The sequence below is a fragment of the Hylobates moloch genome, unplaced genomic scaffold (assembly GCF_009828535.3).
Source record: "Hylobates moloch isolate HMO894 unplaced genomic scaffold, HMol_V3 SCAFFOLD_3, whole genome shotgun sequence".
NCBI classification, from domain to species: domain Eukaryota; kingdom Metazoa; phylum Chordata; class Mammalia; order Primates; family Hylobatidae; genus Hylobates; species Hylobates moloch.
The window spans coordinates 50,888,247-50,903,800 of NW_026652278.1; the positions used below are offsets into that span (position 1 = coordinate 50,888,247).

Below are 15,554 nucleotides of genomic sequence, written 5' to 3' on the forward strand. Positions count from 1 at the left end.
AGCTTTCTGGCAAACAATGCAAAAAAAAAAAAAAAAAAAAAAAAAAAAAAAAAAAAAAGCAATGATAATCAATTATATGTAATTAATAAAAAATATCATAGATCAGAAAAAGGAAGTACTTCAGGCCTCAGGCCTCATTTAGGGGCAAAGATAAGTATTTCTTGACAAGGTCTTTAAAAGTTGTGTTTGTAATAAATATTTTTAACAACCACCCTTTGATAGAAACAGAAACATAATTATCGGGGCTTTTTCCTTAAAGAGTTTGTCTACACGAAACTATCCCAAGGATGCCAGAAGTACTCATCAAGTCCCTGATGAGTGAGCTGACAATTCAGTGCACATAGTATGTCTATACAAAATAAAGAAGAAATGATCCTTACATAATGTTTTGTAAAACCAGCTTTTGATATATATTTTGCTGTAAAGACCAGCTATTATCGATTTCTGACAAGGCACTTCAATAGAGATATATTTCACTAAGCCTCCATTTACATGATTCGGCAGTCAACAAAGCCAGAGCTGCGGCTGAATCATCCTAGAGGAGTTCAAAGAAGACCTGCACATGGATAGCAATAACACGTGATCACAGGAAACCCACGAAGAGAACAATGTTTTCCCAGAAATAAAGGAGTCTATTTCATACATACAAAGGACCTACACTCCAATCCATTGCACAGACAATAATTTATATCTGCAAAATATATGTATGATAATTATCCTTCATGTGAAACTTGAGGCTAAAATATACCAATGAAGCATTCAAGGAATATTTAGCTTTAGGAGGTTTCTATCTTGTTAAAACTTTTGGAAAAATTAAGAAAACATACAATTTCAGGAAAACTAATGAGATCATTGCCACACAGATATAGTAAATAGGCTAGGGAAACAATGGAGGATATTACATGTACTGATAGTTGTGGTCTTTGGTATAGGTAAAGCAACTGTGGCCAGTTTTCCCTAAGGTGGCCTTCTAGGTTGAATGGTATGAAGTTGCTGATTTTTGACCAACTGGCACCTCCATGTGGCAGTTTTATGTGTATTAACCTAATAGTTCATGAGGACAAATTTATTTTATTCACTCATGGGAGAATCTGTCTTTATGCTTTCTATCAGGAGTTAGAATCCAGACGATAAATATACCTACGTGCACATGTAAAATTGACCCTCTTATTACAGAAGTAGAATAGGTTTTACTTATTCTCACTCTGCATCTTTCTGATTTCAGTAGCTGCAATCTCTAGAGATCACTGTGATTATGGGTAAGATGATAATGACCTTATTCCAGAGGTGGAGTTTGTAACCTAAGCTAAGTCAATAAGCACTACACAGAATCATCTATTGGTTCAGAAATGGATATGTTACAATGGTGGGCTAAACAGAGAGGGGTTGGTGACTGTTGAAAGTGTTATGCATATAAATTTGAAAGTGGAATAGGATAGGCTGGGATTATGAGGGAAGACTGTCTTAAAATGAAGTCATGACCAACGAAGTAAAAACTGACAGATAGTAATATCGCTAAACTCTTGGGTCAGCCCTTGCCTGAAGCCTGAAAGGAATTCTAGACCTTCAGATTCAAAAGCCAGTGAATATGCTGTATTCTGTGTGACAATTTTAGTTACGTTTTTATTACTTTCACAATAAAGTATCTTAACACATATGTGAAGGCAGTCATTCTATCTATATCTATCTATCTATATATAAAATCATTAAAAACATATTAAGAAGACATTTATGCATCCAACAGACACATGAAAAAATGCTCATCATCACTGGCCATCAGAGAAATGCAAATCAAAACCACAATGAGATAAGATCTCACAAGAGTTAGAATGGCCATCATTAAAAAGTCAGGAAATAACAGGTGCTGGAGAGGATGTGGAGAAATAGGAACATTTTTACACTGTTGGTGGGACTGTAAACTAGTTCAACCATTGTGGAAGACAGTGTGGCGATTCCTCAGGGATCTAGAACTAGAAATACCATTTGACCCAGCCATCCCATTACTGGGTATATACCCAAAGGATTATAAATCATGCTGCTATAAAGACACATGCACACGTATGTTTATTGCAGCACTATTCACAATAGCAAAGACTTGGAACCAACCCAAATGCCCAACAACAATAGACTGGATTAAGAAAATGTGGCACATATACACCATGGAATACTATGCAGCCATAAAAAATGATGAGTTCATGTCCTTTGTAGGGACATGGATGAAGCTGGAAACCATCATTCTCAGCAAACTATCACAAGGACAAAAAAACCAAACACTGCATGTTCTCACTCATAGGCAGGAATTGAACAATGAGAATACTTGGACACAGGAAGGGGGACATCACACACTGGGGCCTGTTGTGGGGTGGGGGGAGGGGGGAGGGATAGCATTTGGAGATATACCTAATGTAAATGACGAGTTAATGGGTGCAGCACACCAACATGCCACATGTATACATATGTAACAAACATGCACGTTGTGCACATGTACCCTAGAACTTAAAGGATAATAAAAAAATTAAAAAATTAACATAGATACATAAATATTGTGCAAATTATTGGTAAATTTATTATGCTCTATAGCTCCAAAACAATTTAGATTCAAAATTACACAAATATGTGTATATGTGTGTATATATATATACATATATCTTTTATAATTAAGTTGCCACTCTAGAAGTGAAAAAATTCATGTTTTATACACACACACACACACACACACGCATACATATTTGTATGTACACAAATTACATTTCTTCTCTTCTAGAGTGGCAACTTAATAATTATAAAAATGTTATATGCAGCTAGTGGTAATGAGTGCTGGGTTTGGATTTCTGATCTGGTATGTGGATACTAATGCTTTGGGATTCTACTATTGTGTTAGATATAAACAGATGTGAGACAGAAGTAAAGTGGTAGGTGGGAGTGATGGGGAATAATATTACTGACATTCCACATTTTAAATATTTCCAAATCCTCTGTTACCTTGTGAGGGGAAATCTTCATTCTTAATGACCCAAAAGTTATTTCAGCCATTGATTATATTCCAAGACAGAAATGCCTCCACTACCAGTTTCTCTAGTTGTGGTATGAACCTCAATGTTCAGACAAACTGAATAACAGCTGATTATATCGACAGGTTTTCAGAGGGTCTGGGGTCAAAAATAAAAGCTTTTGAAGTGACAAATACACGAAATCATTAAAGAAGGGGTACCTAACAGCATGATTCAATTTTTTTAAAGAAAAAAAAAAAAAAAAAGAAAGAAGAAAAAGAAAAAAGAAAAAAACAAACTGAGTAACAGAAGCCAGAAGCTGTCAGAGGCACTTGATATATCTCTGTGATGGCATTTGTAATCTCAAGGGATTGAGCAGGGAGCTTTATGTGGAAATGTGTGTGGGATGTGTGTATCAGAAAGAGAGGGAGAGAGGGAGGGAGAAGAGAGAGAGAGGAAAAAAACAGAGATCAAGATATATAGAGAGAAGTGCTAGAGTGTTTTGCTGTTGATGAAGCAATTTTAAAAATATCACCTCATTTGGGCCTTGCAACAAACCTACGCAGTGTGAAGGGCGGTTGTTATTTCCTCATTTTAAAAATGATGAAACGGAGGCTGATGTCCTTAGTGGCTAAATGACTTTAGTACAGACAAATAGCTAGTGAATGGTGGTCTTGGGATTATATTTCAGTTCTGACTGCAAAGTCCTTAAAAGTTTTACAACTCCTTCATACTATAATGAACCACTCATAAATAAAATTAAATCTAAAAAGCTGCTAATATGGTTTCAAATTGAATATTTTGTCACATCCTAGACTAATAAATCCAGTTGTATCTATCTATATATAGTTATATATATATCTCTTCAAATTTCCTTTAGGAGGTAAGATTACCATATTTTATATATATATACACACACACATATTATATATATTATAAAGATATATATCTATATCTACCTATACATACACTATATAAAGATCTCTCTAAGTTATATACACACACACATACACACACACAACTAGATGTGTTAGACTAGGATGTGACAAAATAAATATAACCTTGTAAATTTATTGAGAGAGAAAAGAAAAACTGTCTTTTGTAAATGTGTAAATAAATATATACCTATATATCTTAAGGATATATATATATAAAGATATAATTATATATCTTTATAAAGAGACATATATTTCCTAAGATATATCGATATTATAGATATATTATGTATATATTTTAAAGAAATATATAAAGATATATGAATAAGTATATATAAAGAGATATATATAAAGATATAATATATACAAAACATATATATTACATCTTTGTTTATCCTTTTGCAAAAGACAGTTTTTTTTCCTCTCTCAATAAAATTATCAGGTTATATTTACTAATGTGAAAAAGAAATATATGAAGTAGTTTGCCTAAAACCATCTTATGTGCTTCTGAACTTTCTCATAAAATACTTAAGCATTTATTTGGACACCTTTAGGCATCTTTAAAGCTACTCCAAATCTTCTTCTACCCTTTCAATTCCCACATGAAAGAGAAGAAAGCCAAATAATTGTTGTCTCTGTTTTGCTTAGCAGTGAGAAGCGGCCCTGTGATCCAGTTCTGGGTCATAAAATATCAATGTAAAAATTTGTGCTTCTGAGAAAGTTTGGCTTTCTCACAGTAAAGAGGAAAGCTTTCGTGCAGATTGTACTTTTTCCTCGGTTTAAATTTGAGCACAACGACTACAGAGCCAGCAGTAATCTCTCCACCTAAAGGAAAGTTGAAAGCAGTCCGGGAGGCAGCCCTGACATGTTTGCACTACTGAAAACATGCTAACAACTGCCATGCTCTAGATTTGTCTTGGTGGGAGGTGGACGCAGAGGGAAGGGAGGTGTTGTAGGTTTTACTGTTTATATTCATTCACATCTGAAATATCCAAATAATGCTTTTTTTGGTCCCCAAAACTCTCGAAACTACTTAACACACGTGCTATGTCACTACTTAGGCTAGACAATATTAACAGCATCATCAAGCATTTTAAATATGTACCATTCTTACCTAAGGGCAAATGGGTCCCCCTCAATCAAAGAATGAAAGGGGTCCCTATCATGCTAACATTCTTCAGCACCTTTGCATTTCTGTTGGATCAAGTATATGGTAGCTTATGAGCATCTTGTTGACGCAGACTGACTTTTCAGACTAACACTATATGCTCCTGCTAAGTGACTATTTGCTACCATTACCACCTCCTTTTCCTTATTTATGCTCTTCCATCTAGCAGCAATACTTTCTCATAATTTTCTCCCCTGCAGCACTGGCTGTTGACGTCTAGGAATACTCTTTACAAGCTTATCTACAGCAATATCTCTTATTTAAAGCCTTGCCTGCATTATCTCTCATTTAAAGCCTTGCCTGGTACTTGTAACCAAAATTATGTTCTTCCTTTTAATCTCCTTGGGGAAATTGTTACTGCTCACGTGGCATTAATATCACACATTTTATCGTATTATTATGTACAACAGACACATTCCTTGTCATCTGCAAAATTATCACCCTCATTCCCAGTAGACCATAGAGCTAGTTCCTTGAGGGCAGGAAGAGTATGTGATTCATTTTCCTTAGTCATACAGTATATAGCACAAAGGTGATAGTGGTGGGATAGCTATGGGTACCAAGGCTGAAAGAGTTTATTCTCTGCAAAAAGTGATTCCCTTCTTCATGCCCTCCTCTACTGCTACAAATTTCTCAAGAATGAGAGCAAGCAAAGAGGAAGAGCTATCTTATGAATACAATTTTAGAGAGTTTGAGATTTATGTACAAAATCTAAAACAGAGATTTCCAAATCAGACATTTTTTAAAACTACCTCTTTATAATATTGGTGGGGGTTGGAAAATTCCAGCACACAGGCCAAATCCAGCCCAGTGGGCTGGTTTGATAAAGTTTTATTGGAACCGAGCCACATATTTATTTCTGTAAAATCTAAGTCTGCTTTTGCACTATAAAGGAAGAGATGAGTAGATGCCAGAGAGACCCGTACAGCCTACAAAGCCCAAACTATTTACTCTCTTGCCCTTTAAAGAAAAACTTTGCAAACTGTTATTAGGAAGGTTATAAAACAATGTTAGAAAAACAGATTTTTAGCATTTTTCTTGATGGCAGAACTTCTCTAACCCTTTGATTACTATTACAAATTTTCATATAATTTTCCTGAGCTGTCAAAATTATTTTCACCACAGAAAAATTTTTAACGGACCTTATCTTCTCAGGCCAAGCGACCTCAGGATCGGATTTGGCAAATGCTGTTTTAAAAAAGTGCAAGAAAAAAATTGTTAAAATGATTTGTAATTTTCCCTTCAAGTAACTGCCTCATCTGTTAATATTTAACTCTATGAATGTGCTTATTATTCTAGTAATTTTCTAGCACACAGTTAAGCCACACAGAAAACTGCTCTGGCCCATGATAAAAGAAATACTTAAGCTTCCTTGAGATAAAAAGTTACAGCATACCTTGTGCTATAAACAAGTTAGGTGGTAATTACCTGAGTGATGTGGATAATTAACATCAAAACAGCAGCAAATGTACTTGAGGGAGAATCTACAACGTCGGACTTAAATTATTTAATCTAATTTAAATGGAGTCAGGAATATCAGACTTTAAATACATTAATGTGGATAGATCACACAATTATAAATTCCGTTAGACGTAGAACTTTCCGTATTTTCTTATAGTTCTTAAATTACTGCTTTCTTTAACCTCAATGTTTTCCCTTAGAAACTATGGTAGGTCTCATTTATATCCCTTCTAAAATAACTACGTTTCTTTAACTTCAATACACATAGTGTTGATGTAAAAAGATACTAAATCAAAATGTATTTTTTCCAGAAATTTTAGAAGTGTGCACAAATTATTTAGTGATCAAATTCATTTAACCGAACAGCAGTGAAACTGCCTTTGCAAAAATGGTAACAGGGATAAAATTATGACAGTGAAAGAGATTTGACCTAACCAACTCCATCTTGCCTTTAACCTCTAAATTGCCCTTAGTCAGGTAGCTTGATGCCTCCAGCTTTGTTCTTTTGGCTTAGGATTGACTTGGCGATGCGGGCTCTTTTTTGGTTCCATATGAACTTTAAAGTAGTTTTTTCCAGTTCTGTGAAGAAAGTCATTGGTAGCTTGATGGGGATGGCATTGAATCTATAAATTATCTTGGGCAGTATGGCCATTTTCACGATATTGATTCTTCCTACCCATGAGCATGGAAAGTTCTTCCATTTGTTTGTATCCTCTTTTATTTCATTGAGCAGTGGTTTGTAGTTCTCCTTGAAGAGGTCCTTCACATCCCTTGTAAGTTGGATTCCTAGGTATTTTATTCTCTTTGAAGCAATTGTGAATGGGAGTTCACTCATGAGTTGGCTCTCTGTCTGTTATTGGTGTAAAAGAATGCTTGTAATTTTTGTACACTGATTTTGTATCCTGTGACTTTGCTGAAGTTGCTAATCAGCTTGAGGAGATTTTGGGCTGAGACGATGGTGTTTTCTAGATATAAAATCATGTCATCTGCAAACAGAGACAATTTGACTTCCTCTTTTCCTAATTGAATACCCTTTATTTCCTTCTCCTGCCTGACTGCCCTGGCCAGAACTTCCAACACTATGCTGAATAGGAGTGGTGAGAGAGGGCATCCCTGTCTTATGCCAGTTTTCAAAGGGAATGCTTCCAGTTTTTGCCCATTCAGTATGATATTGGCTGTGGGTTTGTCATAGATAGCTCTTATTATTTTGAGATACGTCCCATCAATACCTAATCTATTGAGAGTTCTTAGCATGAACCTGACTTCAATCTATACTAGAAGGCTACAGTAACCAAAACAGTGTGGTACTGGTACCAAAACAGAGATAAAGCCCAATGGAACAGAACAGAGCCCTCACAAATAATGCCACATATCTACAACCATCTGATCTTTGACAAACATGACAAAAACAAGCAACGGGGAAAGGATTCCCTATTTAATAAATGGTGCTGGGAAAACTGGCTAGCCATATGTAGAAAGCTGAAACTGGATCCCTTCCTTACACCTTATACAAAAATTAATTCAAGATGGATTAAAGACTTACATGTTAGACCTAAAACCATAAAAACCCTAGAAGAAAACCTAGGCAATACCATTCAGGACATAGGCATGGGCAAGGACTTCATGTCTAAAACACCAAAAGCAATGGCAACAAAAGCCAAAATTGACAAATGGGATCTCATTAAACTAAAGAGCTTCTGCACAGCAAAAGAAACTACCATCAGAGTGAACAGGCAACCTACAGAATGGGAGAAAATTTTTGCAACCTACTCATCTGACAAAGGGCTAATATCCAGAATCTACAATGAACTCAAACAAATTTACAAGAAAAAAACAAACAACCCCATCAAAAAGTGGGCAAAGGATATGAACAGACACTTCTCAAAAGAAGACATTTATGCAGCCAAAAAACACATGAAAAAATGCTCATCATCACTGGCCATCAGAGAAATGCAAATCAAAACCACAATGAGATGCCATCTCACACCAGTTAGAATGGCCATCATTAAAAAGTCAGGAAACAACAGGTGTTGGAGAGGATGTGGAGAAATAGGAACTCTTTTACACTGTTGGTGGCACTGTAAACTAGTTCAACCATTGTGGAAGTCAGTGTGGCTATTCCTCAGGGATCTAGAACTAGAAATACCATTTGACCCAGCCATCCCATTACTGGGTATATACCCAAAGGATTGTAACTCATGCTGCAATAAAGACACATGCACACGTATGTTTATTGCGGCACTATTCACCATAACAAAGACTTGGAACCAACCCAAATGTCCAACAATGATAGACTGGATTAAGAAAATGTGGCACATATACACCATGGAATACTATGCAGCCATAAAAAATGATGAGTTCATGTCCTTTGTGGGGACATGGATGAAACTGGAAACCGTCATTCTCAGCAAACTATCACAAGGACAAAATACCAAACACCGCATGTTCTCACTCATAGGTGGGAACTGAACAATGAGAACACATGGACATAGGAAGGGGAACATCACACACCGGGGACTGTTGTGGGGTGGGGCGGGGTAGGGATAGCATTAGGAGATATACCTAATGTAAATGACGAGTTAATGGGTGCAGCACACCAACATGGCACATGTATACATATGTTATAAACCTGCATGTTGTGCACAGGTACCCTAAAACTTAAAGTATAATAATAATAAAATTTAAAAAAAAAGAGAAAAAAAAAAAAGAAAAGGAGTATGGCCAGCGGAACCAAAAAAAAAAAAAAATTGCCCTTAGTCATTCCTGGGCATGGGCCAAGCTAACTTTGGGAGAAATTTAGTTTATAGTTTACATGATAATAGCCCTTCCCAGAGACTAAACTGCCTTTGTAAAACTAATGAAAGTCCACCAGGTTAGGAGGCTGAGAGGGGCCTGCATATTGCTAAGACCCCTGTCTTGGGGTCTGGATTGTGACCTCTTTCTGGTAATATAACCTCAGACCAGATGTCTTCCTATTGCCAATGGAGAAGCAGCATGATACAGTAGAAACTACTATGGCTGTGAAGTCAGACCCAGGTTTGAGTCTCAGTCCCTCTGCTTAGTATTACACAACTTAGACTTAAACAATTACCAGTCATTGTTCTAGACGTTACGAGATCTGCAACTTCTCTAATTATTTTTGTAATTAACATCACTATTTTAGAATCTAAGATTGGCTTTTTAAGGTGTTTTTACAGACTTTTGCATTTCTGAAAACCTGAAGACTCCACCCAGGCCAGGGACTACTCTGTGGCTCCAACTCAGAAGCACACTCAGTCCACAAGGACCATTTTCCACAACTTATCAACTACTCAGCCATTTTCCTAGCCCTCTGCCTGCCAAACTGTCCTTAAAAAGCCCTAGCCTCCACATTTTGTGGGAGGCTGAACTGAGTAGCAATAAAACTTTAGTCTCTCGTTTAGCCAGCTCTACATGTATTAAACTCTCTCTATTGCGACTCCCCTATCTTGATAAATCAGCTATATCTGGGCAAGATGAACCCATGTGGTGGTTAGATAGGTCCATAAGGAATTATAACTATGTTGATGCATGTATACTCCAAACAGACTACTTAGAACTATCTCACAAAGTTACATTCAATATATAAAGACCCACAGCCTCAGATTTATACATCATGAAAACTTACTGATTTTATCAGAGGCATTCAAACAAAAGAGACTCCATTATGTAGAGGGGCTGGAAAAAATAAGGCTAAGACCTATTGGGCTGCATACCCAGGAGATTAGACCTTCTTAGTCACAGGATGAGATAGGATGTTAGCTCAAAGTACAGGTCACAAAAACCCTGCTGATAAAACAGATTATGGTAAAGAAGCTGCCAAAACCTGCCCAAACCAAGATGGTGAAGAAAGTCACCTCTGGTCATCCTCAGTTCTCATTATTCGCTAATTATAATGCATTAGCATGCTAAAAGACAATCCCACCAGAGCCATGACAGCTTACAAATGCCATCGTAGCATTTGGAAGTTGCCCTATATGGTCTAAAACAGCAGGGAGGAATCCTCAATTCCAGGGCTTGCCCACCCCTTTCCTGGAACACTCATGAATAATCTACCCCTTGTTTAGCACATGATCAAGAAATAACCATAAGTATACTCAGTTAAGCAGCCCATGCCACTGCTCTGCCTATGGAGTAGCAATTCTTTATTGATTTACTTTCTTAATAAATACATTCTTGTACAAGGATCAAGAACCCTCTCTTGGGGTCTGGATTGGGACCCCTTTCTGGTAACATAACCCCAGACCAGAGGCCTTCCTGTTGTCAATGGTGAGGCAACACGATTCAGCAGAGCCCACTATGGTTGTGGAGTTAGACCCAAGTTTGAGTCTCAGTCTCTGTTTGGTATTACACAACTTAAGCCTTTACATGAGAAAAAAAATCTGACAAAGTTGGAGTACTTGAGTACAGATACTAAAGGAACTTCATCTCGTACTTTGTCAGTCAGTGGTATAACTGGGTTTCACCTACTCAACATAAAATTTATTGATTTTTTTTAATAGTCTTTTTGGTCAATGTTTTGTTTCCTTGACTTGTTAAGACAATTGAGAACATCATTAATAACACCTATCAATGTAAAATGTTGTTTTGAATAATATATGTGTTAAATATATTTATTTAATTATAATAAGAATTTTAAACAGATATATAAGATACACAAAATGCTGTAAGAAAAATGTTTAAGTAATACAATTGGAGTAAAAAAAAGTAACATCTTAGAAAGGTTAAGTAATTAAGTATTGAGGATATTTCTGCAAAATTACCAAAGTTTTTCATAATTTTCATAATTCGTGCTCTTGTTGATTTATTACATAACAACAGTATTTTAATTGTCCAAGAAGAGAAACAGATTTTCTTTGTACTAATGTCAGGACAAAAATAGAAATCCACAAAATCTCAAAGAGGAAAAACCAAAGATGTCTTATGTTTTTCATGACTACCATTTTACACCTCTGATGAAACTGAATCAAAATGACCTCATCATTATTAGTCATCATTTGTACACACTCTTACTATGCAAGTGGATTGAAAAGGTGTACGTGTAGAGTACTTACCCTAATCCTTCAAGGAATTTATTATACAGAAGGGTAGAGAGTTGAGAACTGTCACATATTAGAGTGTTTGTATTGGAAATTTCGATACTGGTCTATAATTATTTATCTATCCATCATCTATCTATTTGTGCATGTGAAAACATATGAACCTATATGGTATTAATAATTATTCAATAATAAGCTATTTGTGCTACATTTTTATTTGAATGGCCTGAAAGAAAGTTTATCATAAACTCACCTGAACTCTAAATAGCAAGAATCTTGGGGACATGAAAATTTTGTCTTTTCAAGTATTCTTTTCATGATTTTGTATACTCAACAAACAATGAAATCATAATTTTAAAACAATTTCATGTGATTTTTTGCATGAAAAAATATCTGAAATATATTGTTACATAGGAATTTAAATATGCATATATGAGGAATAAAATTATAGTTGAAAAATATAAAGCCTATGGCTCAGCCTCATATCCTTTTAAGTGTACTGACACAGAAATGTCTTAGGTACACAGAAAAGGACCTACAGCACTTTTAAAACTTGAGCATATTATTTAAAATATAATTTATTATTACTAAAAGAGAAAGTTATTTCAAATCTTTATTTTTATAAAAACTCCACAAATCTCGCTGCAAAACAGCATTTTATACGTTAAAAATTATAAAATGGTAAAATTATTTTTATTTTTAGTATTTTAACATATTCAGTAGCAAAGAGTAGCAAATGCCTACTTTGCCACAGCTTTATGATAAATGCTATTCATATACTCGTGGACACAAGAGAGTTTTTTCATTTTTTCTGGAGCCAGGAGCAAGAGATAAATTAAGCAAGTATGATAAGCAGTCATGTGTTTATATACGCATAACATATATGTATATCATAAATTGCAAATTACAGTTATATATTTCTTCTTTAATAATATTTGATTTCCTTAAACATGTTCCAGTTCTGAGTTTTTATTTATAAATTTTATTCCTTACTACCTTGATTTGGTAGACATTATTCTATTTCTGTACCTTTTTCCATAAATTTCAATTTCAGATTCTATTTCAATGGATTTAAAATATTATAATACCACTGAAATACAATTCTCCTCATTTTCATTGAAGCTATTGTTAACCAAATTTTATTTTAATTTCTATTTTGTTACTCCAATGTTATAAAAGCTATTCTTCTGCAATTGAAGCACAAGCCTCACTTCAGAAACACATAAAAGAAAATTGATTTTCATCCTGAAAATGTCAAACTTCTGCCTATAATACTCAGCTATGGTTTTCTGAAACAACAAAGTTCAAAAAGAGCCATCGACCTAATGGCCCTTTGACACACAATGACGGATGCAATGTGTCTACTACTTTACTGCCAGAATGTTCTCTCCAAGAGAATGAAACAATCAATGAAGAATAATAAATCTAAACTAGGTAGAAGGTTTGCTTGTTTTAAATGTATTAAAAGAGAAACAACGGGTATTTCACTTCTCTAGGGAAAGACTTTTATTTACTATTTGATTAACTATTTTCTTTCCTTCTAGCTTATGTGAATCCAACATAACATATATCTGCTTAAAGACATTGAACAGTGCCTGGAAATTTAACTCCATACACAGTTCTTGAACTCACTGTGAAATATAGATGTAATGTATTGTTATTTTTCAAAGGAGAAGGAAAAAATTATAAAGGAGGATATCACTTTACTCACCCTAGTGTCGTGTCCCTTTGTCAACCTCTAGGTCTGTCAACTTCAACTGTTTCTAGGGAATGATGTTTCCATTTTCCTATAGAATAGAGTTGTTGATCAATACCACATCAAAATTAAAGTCATTACTCTAGTGCAAAACATACGAGCAATTCATTTTCTTACACATTTATTAAGATTTCTTATGCTTAAAATAAATTCTTGTAAATTCTCAAAAATAAATAAGTAAAAGACTGCAAGAATCTTAAATATAAGTTTTAAAGTAGAAAACTTAAGTCTAATTTAAAACTTAACTCTCAGAATGCAGATCTATGCCTCAGGTTATATTATTTATTGAGGAAATGAAAAATCACTTTCACCTGTATATTTTGTATGACCAGAGTCCGCCATTTCACCAGAGTCTTAACAATGAAGTACTGCATAAATTCTCCTTAAATGACACTTTAAATGTATGATGTTTTATGATACGGTGCACATATTCAAGACAATTAAGGACAATTATATAGATTGAAAGTTACTTTTGACTCTTTAGCATTTTTATTTTTATTTATTTTGTTTTGAGACAGGGTCTTGCCCTGTTGCCCAGATTGGGGTGCAGTGGCACAATCACAGCTCACTGCGCCTCAACCACCTGTGCTCAAGCTAGCCTCCGACCTCAGCCCCCCGAGTAGCTGGGACTACAGATATGTGCCACCATACTCAGGTAATTTTTATATTTTTTGTAGAGGTGTAGTTTTGCCATGTTGCCCAGGCTTGTCTCAAACTTCTGGGCTCAAGTGATTCCCCCACCTTGGCCTCCAGAGGTGCTGGGCTTACAGGTGTGAGTCTCCCAGCAATACAGCACTTTTGGATTTCAAAATTTTATACTATACCATTATTGTTTTGTAACAATAACTTTATTATTGCCATAGGGGCACAGTTTTTGTATTTACGCTTTGTCAAAGTAGAAATAAATTAATTTTATGATGATGAAATATAAAGTTGAAATTATAAAAGTTGTTAGAGATTTTAACATTGGTATCATTTCTTTTTTTTTTTTTTTTTTTTTTGAGACGGAGTCTTGCTCTGTTGCCCAGGCTGGAGTGCAGTGGCACAGTCTCGGTTCGCTGCAAGCTCCGCCTCCCGGGTTCACGCCATTCTCCTGCCTCAACCGACCTGGAGACCAGCTGGGACTACGGGCGCCACCATATAAACACGCCCGGCTTATTTTTTTTTTTATATTTTTAGTGGAGACAGGGTTTCACCGTGGTCCTGTCTCTGCTTACTGCTGTGATCCGCCTGCCTCGGCCTCCCAAAGTGCTGGGATTACAAGCGTGAGCCACCACGCCCGGCCAACATTGGTATCATTTCTACTGTGTTTTGATTTCAAAGTTAGAGAACATGTCTTAATTATTCACGTCTCCCATGTACATGTCAAGAAATAGGTACAGAAGTAAGTGGAAATAGCTATATTTTGTTTCAAACACAAACATGTAGAATATAAAATTGACAGATGCATTTAATTTATGGAAAACAAAACTATGATTTATTTCTTACAACCAAAGTTTGGTTGTGATCTACTGAATAAGTGGAAATAATTAGAAAAAAATGTTATTTTACAATGGTTCTAAAGTTAACTACATTAAATAACATCCCGAAAAAGGAGATGCATATTTATAAAAATCTAGAGCATATAAATTGAAATTTTAAAATACTTTTTCATAGATATTAAAGATCTCTACATAAAATAAAAATTAAGAAATGCATACAAGTCAATTTTTATAATAGTTTGGGGATTAATATATATCTATCTTAAAGGAGAAAATAAATAGTACTATATTCAAAATATAAAAACAATAAGCAGTGTATTCAGCAATTTTTCACAATAAAATTTAAGCTGAATAGCAATATGTAAAACATAGCAGCAAATCCTTTCCAGACAAATTATGGATGAGGTGTGATGGGATCTTCTAAAGATTTGCCGCCACCACCCCATCCCCGACCCCAAGCCCATTGTGGCCCCTTGGTAGCATATGAGACAATTTTATACAACTCCAAGGTTCCACAGAACAAATTTTGAAAACTCTTGATATAAATCATTTTTAACATTCTTTAATAACAAAAGCTATAAAATGGATATTGCAAAGACTAAGTAAAATTTTCTCAATTTGTTTAATCAACAATAACCACAATAGGAGGAAAGTTTATGCAGTGACCTCCTGACTGGACATTAGCTCTGAGTGTAGCATCAAACAC

At 35.2% G+C, this 15,554-nt stretch overlaps 1 protein-coding gene across 1 annotated transcript in view; it reads right to left on the reverse strand.

The window, feature by feature from the left end:
* The window catches only part of PCDH15 (protocadherin related 15), a 1,777,335-nt gene that overhangs the window by 1,320,635 nt on the left and 441,146 nt on the right, over positions 1 to 15,554 (reverse strand). Inside the window, exon 3 of the mRNA XM_058436255.1 lies at positions 13,323 to 13,398. The gene's annotated coding sequence lies outside the window, so the exon portion shown is untranslated. The remainder of the gene's footprint in view (positions 1 to 13,322; positions 13,399 to 15,554) is intronic.